The 9,275-nt window shown below is 40.7% G+C and overlaps 1 pseudogene; it reads left to right on the forward strand.

Moving 5' to 3' along the window:
- The first annotated feature begins 2,087 nt into the window (after positions 1-2,087).
- On the forward strand, positions 2,088-2,562 carry LOC103664646 (annotated as a pseudogene).
- The last annotated feature ends 6,713 nt before the right edge of the window (positions 2,563-9,275 follow it).

A 9,275-nucleotide genomic window follows, 5' to 3' on the forward strand; every position in this document is an offset into this window, starting at 1 on the left:
AATATGTTCCCCGAACTACGGACTTAAATAGTCTACTCTCTACTTGACATCTTGCCATAGGTGGCTAATAGGAATCTCTAAACGCCGTAAACAACTCCTCATTTTTACCTCCCCCCAAATCTCTTCTGATCATATTCTTCCCTATTGCAGTAAATTGCAAATTCACTTTTCCAGTTGTTCAAGCCAAAAATCTTGAAGTCCTCCTAGACTCCTTTCATTCTCTCACCCCCCATATTCAATACATCAGAAAATCCTGTTGGTTTTAATATTCAGAATGCAAACACTTCTTATCACCTCAACCTCGATCATGTTGGTCCTAGCCAGCATCATCTCTCACCTAGATTATTGCTGTATCCTCCTAACTGGCTTTCATCTCTGTCCCATAAAGTCAAATCTCAAATACTAACCAGAGTGCTCTTTCTAAAATATGAGTCAGATTAAGTCAATTTCCTATTAAAATTCCTCCAGTACTGGGGCACCTGGGTGGCTCAGTTGGTTAAGCCTCTGCCTTGGGCTCAGGTCATGATCTCAGAGTCCTGGGATCAAGCCCCACAGGGAGTCTTCTTCTCCCTCTCCCTCTCCCTCTTCCCCTCCTCCCCGCTCGTGCTCTTTCTCTCTCTCTCTCAAATAAATAAATAAAATCTTTAAAAAAATCCTTCAATAGCTTACCACCTCACTCAAAGTAAAATCCAAAGTTATATAAAGGCACAAGACGTTGCATGGTCTGGCATACCTGCATTTCTGAACTTTTTTCCCACCCGGCTCTCTGCCCAGTCAATACTGGACTGAGTCTCTTTGCTATTTCTGGAGCATACCTGGCATGCTCCTACTTCATGCTTATGTACCTGAAGTTCTCTTTCTCTGGAACACTCTCCCTCCAGAGCACCATAAGCCTTGTTCTCTCCTTTCCTTCAGATATCTACTAAACTCTCACCTTCTTAGAGAAGGCTTCTCTAATCAATTGTGTAAAATAACAACCTCCATCTCCTGGCATTCCAAAAAGAGAAAAGGATATTCGCTAGTGGCATAACCAAACGAATTTCCAAAACCTCTATGATTGCTTCTCCCCAGTCCAAATTCATCTTGATGTTCTTCTCATCAAGACGCTTAACTTGGGTATGTTTCAGCTTCCCCATCTATAAAATGGGGACAATAGTACCTACCTCAGAGAAGCATTATGAGAGTTACATAAGATAACTCATGTAAAAATATTTAACACAATTCTTGACACAAAATTTAAGTAATTAATAAATATTAGCTATTATGATTTTCATTATCATTACTGGTTTGATTTCTAATACCACCACCAACTGAAATTAACTACACCATGAATATTATCATAGTATTATCATAACTGATCTCCTCTCCAATATTTCTCCATTCAAATAAAACAAAATTAACCTCCATAAAATATCCTCTTTTCTCAAAAAACCTCCAGTTACTCTTTAACTGCCTAGAGAATAAGATCTAAGTTCCTTAGCCTGGCATTCAGCACCCTGCACAACAGGCCTTATCAGGACTTATCTCTATAACCAAATTTCCCACTCTTCTGAATCGAGTCCATGCTCACACTTTGCTCTCAGAGTACCTCACACACACTCCCACCTGAGCCCTTTGCAAGTTTCAATCCCTCTATCTGGAATGTTTCTTCTCCTTTGAGTATCTAAAAGCTCTAGCTATGTTCGGATATTACCCCATGCTTTTACTGAATCTTTTTCACTTTGAAATACTGTACTATGTATTGCCTATTCCAAATCCACCTAATAGCAATATAATATGAACCCCATGGGTAATTTTAAATTTACCAGTAACAACATTACAAAACTTTAAAAGAAACAGATGAAATTAAATAATACATTCAGAATATGTAAAATATTATTTCAGTGTATAATCAATGTAAAAGAATTATTAGTGAGACATTCTACATTCTTTTTTGTATTGTTCAAAAATCCAGTGCATATTTTACATATATAACACATCTCAATTCAGACACTGAATTTTCATAGGAAATAATTGTTCTATATTTAGACTTTATAGAATATACAGGTAAAAAGTAAATTGACAGCCTTTTTCAGGCAGCCAGGAAGATGGCGGACTCTCAGACTGAACACGTTACCAAAAGTACCCAACCATCTTTCAAAATAAAAAGAGGGTCCTGCTTGGAGAAACTGGCAAGAAGAAGCTCCCACAATACTAGAAAAACATCAGGCTGGGCTTCAATACACCCTAGGAGGTCTTTGAGGGCACCTATATTGACAAGAAATGTCCCTTTCCTAGTAATGTCTCCATCTGAGGGTGGATTTTGTCTGCTGTGGTGACCAAGACGAAGATGCAGAGGACCACTGTCATCCGCTGAGACTACCTCCACTACCTCCAAAAGTACATCCGCTTTGAGAAACATAAGAACATGTCCATGCACCTGTCCCCCTGCTTCAGGCATGTCTAGATGCGCAACACGGTCACAGTAGGCAAGTGCAAGCCCCTGAGCAAGACTGTGCACTTCAACATTCTCACAAAGTCATGAAGGCCACTGGCACCAAGAAACAATTCCCGAAGTTCTGAGACTAGACATCTGCCCATACCCCTGAAGAAAATAAAGTTATTTTCCCAGCAAAAAAAAAAAAAAGTAAATGACATACCAAAGTTGTTTCAAAGATTCATAAAAGTTTTTAACTTAATGACATACCAGTTTTTTAAGTTTAAATTTAAAATAACTAAAACAAAATAAAATTTAAAATTCAGTCCCTCGTTTGCACTCACCACATGCCGGTAGCCACCTCTGGCTAGTCACTATGTATTGGACATCAAAGACTCACACCTTTCGTGAGACTATTAACTAAGTACAGTACCTTGTGTCACTATCTTGTGTATGATTCACCATGACAATGAAAATTAGCTCACTGATCACCAAACAAGTTTCTGCCCCCTATAGGGTACTTACCATTAGTGATAGCTAATTCAAATGAATGTTTTAGATGTGAAGTCCCATATGATCCATTATTTTCTTCTTTGAGTCACTAAAATTCCAAATATATATGTATGTATATATTTGCGTGAATGTGTGTATGAAAGAGAGAGTTTATTTTCCCCCATAACAGTCCTTGACCTCTTGGTGCACCTTCATTGGTCTGGATAACCAAAAATTAATTATAAAAATTCAAAATAATCTGATATTCCATTTGATCTTGCCACAGACATCAATCAAGCAAAAACTGACTTGAGCAGATGGGTTTACTTTCTGCTTTCTGACCATCAGTAGGTCTAGCCTCATACAAACTCGAGACTCTAGACCAACAAGGATGGGCGTTCTAGAGACATAAGAATTCTATAGAAACTAGCTCTATTCCAAATCCCACAAAATTTAGTTTAGGAACAGTTGACTTTAGATATAACTTTATAGAGGGTAAGTAACCCTAGAGTTTTAGAAAATTACTGAAGACCAATATTCACAGACTTACCACCTAAATTAACACTTAAGGCCAAAAATAATCCTTTAGCAGATTTTATTATCCTAAACACTGAAAGAAAAAGGCATATTTATGAAATTTTCCCAATCTGGGCATAGCATTTCAGCTTCCAGGAGGTTTTCAAGCATGCATGTGCAACCCAAAGAAGATCTAAGACCCAGCAAGTATCAAAGCACACTATCAGAAAAAAAAAAAAAAAAGACATTCCAGGAATTTAAGATCCATGAAACCCTCACAAATTCAGATGTGAGTTGCATTACAAACAATAAACACTAACAGAACAGCTGCTGTGTGCAAAACACACTGGTTGCCCTTGTGATTAAATTAAATCCCCTCTACTTAAGCATCAGAGACCACCCTACTTGTTCTCCAGAAGCTCAAGTCCCTCTATCTGTCAGGCCACAGCATCCCTTCTCACAATAGCAGGTGACCCCTTTCAACCTGCTCCTCAACTCAGGAAAGTGCTGGAAAAGCCCAGTGATCACACTCATAGAATAACTAACCATACCTATTCTCCTTTTCAATTTTCCCCCAATTACTTCCATCCAAAAGACTTTGAAAGTCTGTTTCTATCCAATGGAAAAAAACTGAGAATGAATCTTTGTCTCTAATTCATCACATCTCCTCTATCCTAGTCTATGCCATCTTCCTTAAACGTCCTTAGAAACTTGCAAAAAGTGTCCCACTATTTTTCTGATCAGAAAACCTATATTTCAAAATAAATACTTCATATTCTTAAGTGCATATTTATTTCATGTAGATACAAAGATACATTTCATTCCTATCTGAAATATATTGTTAACCTTTTGAAATTCAGAAACCACATCTTCTACTTTTTCCCTGCTTTCCAGTCCACAGCTGGTTATGGATTTATAGCAAACTTGCAGGGGCATCACATCACACTGGAATCCTGCTTTCAAAAGTGCAAGCCTAGGAAGATTTTGGTAGACAAGATTTTATTTTCAGAGTAGGAATAAAGGAATAGAATAATCCCCATAGATCCCGCTCTAGACCTCCCCAGCCGCCTGCTCTGACTCCTCACCTGGCCCCTCTTGGGAAACACAGGAAAAAGAAAAATGAGAGATCAGGACAGAGCCTGGACACAGCCCTAGGCTAGGATTTGCTGGTAAGTAAACAGCTTCTGACCTGAACTTGCTAGCATTCTCTCTCTCTGAGACAGCAAAAGAGACAGGAGGTGCACAATGGGACTCCTAATTTTCAGCAGGCCTTCAAGTCGGATCACCTTACACCCGTACATTTTCTCACTTGAGCACATTGCTTTTCCCAAAAGGGTGCCCTCTCAAGCTGGATATTCAAAGTCAAAAACAAGTCATTGGAATCAAAGCCCACCAGCCACAAAGAACATCCACTTAGGAAAACTATATCCACTCAATTGTCAAATTTGGCCACACGGATCACGAGCACTTTGTTTTCTGGTAATGGTTTTACTTGGAACTAAAGATATTTTACTCCTATCTTTATAATATTTCTTGAAAAGCCCCAAAATATAAAGTTTATCTTATCTAGGAAATGTAAGAGAAAAGAGAAGAAGACTTTCCTTCCAAACTACAATTCTGTATTTAAAGCTACAACATAATATTAAAATATCAATTGTAATACTTTACATTTAAATGGTGTTGGTTCTTAGAATAGGCACTATTCTAAGAGCTTCGGGTATATTAATTCATTTAATCATAATTTATCAACTGTAAGAAACTTTCCAATGGTCACATTCAAGTCCCACAGAAGCAAAAAAATCGAACATCAGAACTGTTTCTTCCTGTAGGCTTGCCTTTGCCATTTCCCAAAAGGGAAATGTCAGGAGGACTAGTAGAATGTGTAAGATGACATAACACTTCCTTGTCCCAACAGTCCTTATTCACTCCTCATATGGAGACATATCTTTATACTAACAGAGCCCACATGACTCTTAACCCTTCAGGAAAACTGACTTGGCAAACTGCCCTTCCCAGCAGCCAGCAGGTACCAAACAGAGGAAGTGTATTTGCTCCTCGCATCAGCTACTCCCTGGCAGATTCCAGAGCTGTTACTGGCTGTGGCTTCAGGCTTATCTGGGGACGTGTCACATGTTTGTGCTGTTACGTGATCCACCCTGGCTGCCTTGTGATCCTAAAAGCTTTTTCCATTCAATGACTTTTACACATTTCTAACAATTGTGAATGAGCTGCCATGTGACTCCCAATCAAGGACAGGCTTTTGTGGGTAGGGGAAGGCAACCTCTCACCACCTGAAGGCAGCCCAACTGTGAAAGGAGAGCTTCCTCCCTCACCCCCTGCATTCCGGCTTCCCACCACCAGCCCCCACCCCAACAACCCAACAACTGTCCCCTGCCACCAACTCTGGCACCCATAACCTCTTCACGGAAACTTCCCGTAGCAAACAGTTCTTTAATTGCTAAATCCGGTGGACACTTCTCAGGCCTCCTTATTCGACTTCACTTCACGCGGCTGTGATACTATCGACCTTCCTGCCCTTGGAACTTTCTTCTCTGGGCAGGACCATGCTGCCACCCCTGTGGCTGCAACTCCTCAGCTCCCTTCCTCGCTTACGTTCCTCCGGGTTCCCCTTACCCACTGCCATTGCCCAGGTGTCCTAGTCAGTTCAGGCTGCAAGCTAACAAAGTACCACAGACCGCATGGCTTATAAACAACAACAATCTATTTCTTACAGTCCAAGAAGCTAGAAGTCCAAAGAGATCAGGGTGCCAGCATGGTCAGGTTCTAGTGAGGACACTCTTCCAGGCTGCAGATGGCCAACTTGTTGTTGTATCCTCACATGGCAGAAAGAGGACATGAGAGTTCTCTGGGGTCTCTTTTATATCCCAGTCATAAGGCTCCACCCTCTGACCCAATTACCTCCCAAAGGCCTCACCTCTTAATACCATCATATTGGTTGTTAGGCTATCGGCACATGAATGTGAGGGGGGACACAATCAGTCCGTGACACCAGGTCTATGTCCGAGCTTCTCTCCTTCCCTCTCTACCGGTTTGCCCTAGAGAATCACATTTGTGCTTGCAGCATCAACCTGCATGGTATCAACTCTAACCCTCATTTTCAACTCCCACTTCTCTCCTGAGCTCCAGATACACTCTTAAAACTGCCCAGGAACATCCTGACTGGGATGCTCACATGCGCCTCACACATTCTTTTACCACTCCCTCCTACCCAGCAAACTCTCTCCTCCTGAACCCCTTATGTCAATTAGTGGCATCACCATCCTCACAGCAGCTGTGCCACTGTGAAGCATAGCTATAAATTCTTTGACATACCTGAGATTTCTGAGGTTGGGTCATAAAAAAAACTGGCAGTTCTGCCTTGGTTTCTGGAAGCACATGTTCCTGGAGCCCGGGGCCATGATGCAGAAAGTCCAATGATGCTCAAATAGCCATGCTTGAGAGGTCACATGTAGGGCGCTCTGGCCACTCAGGTGAGTGAAGAGGCCATCTTTGAAGTGGGCCCTCCAGCCCAGCCCCCAACCCCCAGCTATTCTAGGAAGCTCCTGCCATCTGCATCATCTCACAAAACATCCCAGACATTGGGAAGCAAAGGGGAGCTGTCGTCACTTTGCTCTTTCTAAATTCCAAATCCACAAAAATCATGAATATTTAAAAAAAAAAAAAGACTGCTTTATGCCACTAAGCTTTGGGGTGGTTTGCAATGCAACAATAAATATTAGCTTCCCAAGCTTCAAACATGGGAGTCCTTACCTTCTTCTCTCCCATGTTTTTACTCATAAATAATTTCAGTAAGGACCTACTATGTGCCAGGCACCATAGCAAGCACGGATGATACCAATAAATTATGGTTCACTAGAGAGGCAGTGCAAAGAAAATAAATCACAACAAAATAAAACAGGATTTCCCAACTTGTTCCAGAGAAATAAGACAGATGTTTTTCAAAAGAGATGATTCATGGTCAATCAATTCTGGAACCCTTGGGTAAAACAAATTTCTTTCCTGAATTACCTCTCAAGACCATTAGTACTCAAATGTATGTAATAAATATATAAGAGAAATCTAGAGTACAGAGTTTCCCAAAATTATTTGACCATAAGACAGAGTTAGGGTTTTTGTTTGTTTGTCTGTTTTGTTTTGAAGAGAAACTCAAGGAAGAAGAGTCCTGCAAAGCACTATGGAAAGAATTCATTCAATAATTAGATGTAGAACATGAACCGGGAGTCTAGGGGAAGGGGTGGCAGACCCTTTCCTCAGTCATCAGGGGACAACTCAAGGAGGAAGGAGCATCTGAAGTGAGACAAAAAGAGGAAAAGGAAGGTGCCAGGTGGGCAGGCTGTGGGAAGGCCGACGACTGACTTGTGTAGAGGTGCCAAACATACCTGGCTATTTAGGGAAACTCCAAGGAAATGCTATAGAACTCCAATATTTTTGCCTCTTTCCAAGAGACAGATGCTAGAATTTCAAGTTCAGGTCAGAAGCTGTTTACTTACAAGCAAATCCTAGCCTCCGGCTGTGTCCAGGCTCTGTTCTGATCACTCATTTTTCCTTTTCCTGTATTTCCCAAGAGGGGCCAGGTGAGGAGCCATGGCAGCTGCCTGGAGCTAGCTCATCCCTTTATTTCTGTATTTACAGTAAATGTCTTCTTACTTTAAAATCTGCTTATGTCTGCACTTTGAAAGTAAGAAATCAACTTGATCTAATGTCCCCACAACTTTTATGCTACTGCACATGACATGCTGTGGTTTAGATAATCCCGCCCATATCCAAGATGGGATTCCTTCATTTACTAGCCTTTTATTTTTTAGGTAAGAACACTGCTTCTAAGTCTGAGATTATTTAAAATAGTTATGCCCTGACTACCCATGAGGAATGTTTATTTAAGCATTGGTATTTTATAGAATAAATGCTGAAAAATTTTACAGAAATTCACATGGCTATTTTAAGATGATGGGACAGATTACAACAAAATAAAGGTGACAACTGGAGGCTGCAGATGTGTGTGTATACACACACAGAGACACAGAGAGAGATATATATATATATATATATATATATATATATATATACATCTCTGTCTCTCTCTCTGTGTCTCTGTCTCTCGCTGTCCCTGTCTATCTCTCCCTCCCTCCCCTTCCCTCTCTCTCAATCTCTCTCTCTCTCTCTCTCTCTATATATATATATACACACACACACACACACATATGCTGCCAAAACATATAAGGCAGACTTGAAAGTCATTTTTATACAAGAAGGATTATCTCTCTCTCCCTCTCTCTCCCATCCTTCCAAGAGATGGAGGATCCGTGAGGGAATTCTAGCAATTAAGGTCTAATGAGGCATAAAGACCAGGAATAAGGTACCTAACTGGCTTTGATTTGGGGAGGTTTAAAACCAAGTAGGTTTTATTCTGGAGCAGATGAACTATGAACTGCCCAATTAAAGAACATTACACTAGAATTTCTCATAGAACCACCCACTCTTAGAGACTAGAATGGTGTGAGCAACAATGTAAGGTGTGACAGACCACATCTCTGCAAATTGAGAATTCTGCCATCCAGAAATTCTGAGGACATCCCTTGAGCTGCTCATGTAAAGGTGTCTCTAATCTGACATATTCAAGAATAAGAAAGGAGTGACCTCATGAAGATGGCCCAGTAGTCCCCACCCCTATCACCCAACAAAGATCAACAATTAGACAGCTATCTATGAACAAGAACAGCTTGGGAAGAGCTCTGGAATCCACTTAAGAAACTTCAGTAACACAGTGGAACAAAAAACCTGAGACTCATCACACAAAAAGGGAAGGAAGAACAGCTCCATTTTGCCTGCC

The sequence above is a fragment of the Ursus maritimus genome, unplaced genomic scaffold (assembly GCF_017311325.1).
Source record: "Ursus maritimus isolate PB19 unplaced genomic scaffold, ASM1731132v1 scaffold_15, whole genome shotgun sequence".
Classification (NCBI taxonomy): Eukaryota; Metazoa; Chordata; class Mammalia; order Carnivora; family Ursidae; genus Ursus; species Ursus maritimus.